Here is a 4,068-nt window from a genome sequence, read left to right as displayed (position 1 = left end):
TAGCGTCACGAGCTTAAAGATATAATTGGTCAGAATTAACTGTGTCGATCTAAAATTTCTATCTTAGAGACTCAAATAGACTAATAAGAATATTTTGATTATTTTAAATTTTACGAATAAAATAGTTAAGCAAAAACTAAAGTTATGAATTAGAAGGTCTAATGGTGATATTTACCAATTAAATTAGTACTAGTAAGATTTATGACATTGAAACGAGTCCAATAGTATCAATAGTTCGAATTAACTATGTCGGTTTAGAATCTTTATTTCGGTGACGGAAAATAGTATGATAAACGTATTTAACTTTAAACGATATTAAATTTTATCGATATAATATTTTAAGCTATTAAATTCTTGGAATTCGATTATATTACGAATTGATGATTTTATACGATATTTTAATTGTTTTAGTTATATTATTAAATGATTATTTGATTTTAAATATTGTGATTATTTTTGCGAAAATAGTTAATTGAGGTCAGATGATTTTGTGGTTATTGGAAGTTTGATTGTGAAAGGAAATTTGAGTACGTTATGATTTTTCTGAATTTTTATATCCATCTAGAGTAATCCGGACCGATGGTTTTGATAGTTGAAGACCATGTTCAGTGAGGGACATGACATGTGTACACAGTGTAAAGACCTAGTCGGGTATTGGCAGCGAAGTGTGGGGTAAGACCAATACGGGATTAGGCAAGGTTAAAGAGACGTCTCGACTATGTGATTCTCCATATGTGGTTATGGATTGATATAAGGGGAGAAACTCTAGAATGGATATAAGATTTTATGTTATCGGTTATGAGTTGATTTTGATATAAGGTTTTACGAGTTTGATTGATTACGAATTTGGTTTGATAAAGCGTTTATTTGATTACGAATTTGGTTTGATAATGCGTCGGTTTGATGAAACGTTGTTTGATTTGATTGTGTTTGATGGAACGTTGTTCGATTTGATTCGTTTTGATAAAACGTTGTTCGATTTGATTCGTTTTGATAAAACGTTGTTCGATTTGATTCGTTTTGATAAAACGTTATTCGATTTGATTCGTTTTGATAAAACGTTATTCGATTTGATTCGTTTTGATTAAATGATTTATATATATAAAAACTATAACAAAGTGAAATATACAATTAAAGTATTAGCGTGTTATTCAAAGTGTCAATAAGTTAAAACGAGTTAATAAGTTAAAGAGAACTACCTATTAGAACTACCTAAAATAGGTAGAACTACGTGGCTTTGATTCCCGATTTAAAAACTAAGAGACGTTCGGGATACGTAGGAAGCTTGATAGAATTATCAAGTCCAAGCCAAATAATTAATAAAACTTTAGGTAGTCCAAATAAATTTTGATCTATTAGAAAATACGTTCGGCTTACAGGGTTCGTTATCCTGTTTTTCATTCATACCCGATGCCGTTTTGGGTCGGGTGTGACATTAGTCCTATAATTTAAGGAGATACCTAATATTATTTTATTGTATATATATATTTATTAGGCCATAAAATAAAAACTCAAGCCAAAAGTACATGAAACTTTCAAGACAGCTACCGTCTCGCTGAAAGACATTAAGATAATTTCACCCCTTCGAAACTCCTACAAAAAAAAATATTTTTCTCTCTTTTTAGAATAAATTTCATATTTCATTATAGTATTTTTTTTTCTTGACAATCTTACTGACTTTAGGATTGAAGTGTACTTAGTGGGCCCACCGAACATAGTCAAAGTTTGAAGATCAAGTCAGCAATCGAACTTTTGGACCAAACTCAAATATTTTAATCATTTTAATAATTAAAATATAACCTAAAGTTCAAAATCATAAAATGATTTATAAGAGAAAAAATTGAGGGAGGAAAAATAAGAAATCATCGGTTTAGTGCCTTAATTTCCAGCAACCACTAAGTGTTGGAATTTTTTTTTATTTTGCCACGTTTCTTCTCGGAATTATACAAGTTCAACTCGAGATTCTTCTTCCCCCCCGAATCTTATGAGTTTGTGGACTGATTACAGAGACAAAACGAAGTTATATTGAAGAAGTTACGACAATTTTTTTTTGAAGATTGTCAAATGGTTTCGGTTAGTGCGGATGCTACCTAAATAAGGTTTTTCCAGCCACTTGATCAGCCAATACACATGTTTTTTGGAACGCCTATCTGGTCGTTTTTGTAACTGAAAACCAGAATTGAAAAGTGTTTTTACATTGACTTCCTATTTCTGATAGGAGCAGTTAATAATTGAATCCAATTTTTCCATTATTTTTTTATTCGTAATAGTTCGAAAATATAAAAAGTCATTCTTAACCATAAACGAATCAAAACACTGAAATACATCAAACTAAAAACTATTCCCAAACTCTTTTTTTTTTTATCCATCCCAAAATTCTCTCGTTTTCTTCTTTAACTCTCAAGCTTCCGAAACTCATTACTTTAAAGCAGGGTCCGCAAAATCCGCAAAAACCAAAGTTAGAATCTTAACTGGTGATTTTTCAAAATAAAAAAAAATAAAAAATCGTCGCTAACAATATTATATATAACCATGTGAATTACATAAAGATCACATCATATTATTATAACATGACAACTCATTTTGACACCTCTATTCAAATCTTTAGGATAAAATGCACCGACTGCTATTAAAGTTTAAGGTTTGTTTTATAGAAATTAACATTTAATTCCAATAAAATCATATTTTAATCGATTACGTACAAAAATTTAATGAAATATTGACATGGTAAAAAACACTTAACTAGATTGACTTTTTTTATGGCTTCCAATTGAGCGTCATGCCTTGAAGTTCTTACTCTTTTATGGCTAACCTGAGACAAATTATTAGAAGCATCCAGTTCTCTATGTCAAATGGAGGACATTCCATACACATTCTGTCATGTGTAAGATGGATTCACACATATTATAAGAGGTCCCATTATAATACATGTGTTCAAATGTGAAATTGGGGGTCCTTCAAGTGAGATAGAATATCAAATATTTAATATAAGAACTCCTAACCTGACAACCAGAGTAATTGGCATATAATCAACCGTCTTACTCGTAATATTAATATTTTAGTGAATTTATTGAAATTTTAGTGATTTTTATTAAAAAAAATACCAACGACTTTTATGAATTATAACTTATTTATTTTTGTTAGTCAAAATCAGAAGTATACTCATTGAAAAAATCATGTTCGAAACTGTCATACTGAAAGCTCTCGCCCTTCCCAAAATGTATTTAATGAAAATCGAATATGAAATATTTTCTCACAAACTCAATCACAGTCTATATTACCGACTGAGCTACAACCCGTACTCCAACCATTTTTTTAATAATCAACTTCAGTTTAAAAAAAAAAAAAAATCAACTTCAAGTGAAAGTATAATTATTTGAGTAACTTTAGCTTATAATTTATGTTTGAAACTAATTAAATTTCTGAAATTATTTTTGAAAGTTACATATTTAAAATTTGGAAGAAAATCATGATATTATCTTTGCCTACACTCAATGGCAAAGAAAGTATGCAAAAAAAAAAATTCAAACCCACGTTTTCTACTAGAAAGACTGTTTATTTTATTCACATAATTTCTTCAAAATTCTATGCAAATTTCTAATTTTTTAAGAATCTATAATTGATATCCTGAAGCGAAAATCGACTTTCCAATGCCGAAATCAGGTAAAATTTAGAAAATAATTAAGAACGAGGATCCTGTTTGTTTTCCGAATTTTTTTATGTAGGAAAATATTTTTCCGATTTTAGGTATTTGTTTACTTAGAAAAGTAAGTCAACATAAAATTTTAGGTTAGTCAATAGAAAAATGGGTTAATTTCAAATAAAACTCTTGCGGTTTCACGTTTTTACATATTGGTACATGTGGTTTCTTTTTATTGCAAACAAACTGTGTGGTTGGCATCATTGATCATTTTGGGTTGATTTTGACAAATTTGGTCGATAATGACCTCAAAATGAAAACGTTTAAGAATTAAAATTGTTTAATATCATATTTACTATGGTGCCACATTTTTTAATTTTCAAAATCATTATTTTTGGAGTTTTCTCTCTCTAAACATTAACTTTCTC

This window comes from Euphorbia lathyris, chromosome 1 (genome assembly GCF_963576675.1).
Source record: "Euphorbia lathyris chromosome 1, ddEupLath1.1, whole genome shotgun sequence".
NCBI classification, from domain to species: domain Eukaryota; kingdom Viridiplantae; phylum Streptophyta; class Magnoliopsida; order Malpighiales; family Euphorbiaceae; genus Euphorbia; species Euphorbia lathyris.
Note: the sequence above shows the minus strand (reverse complement) of the source record.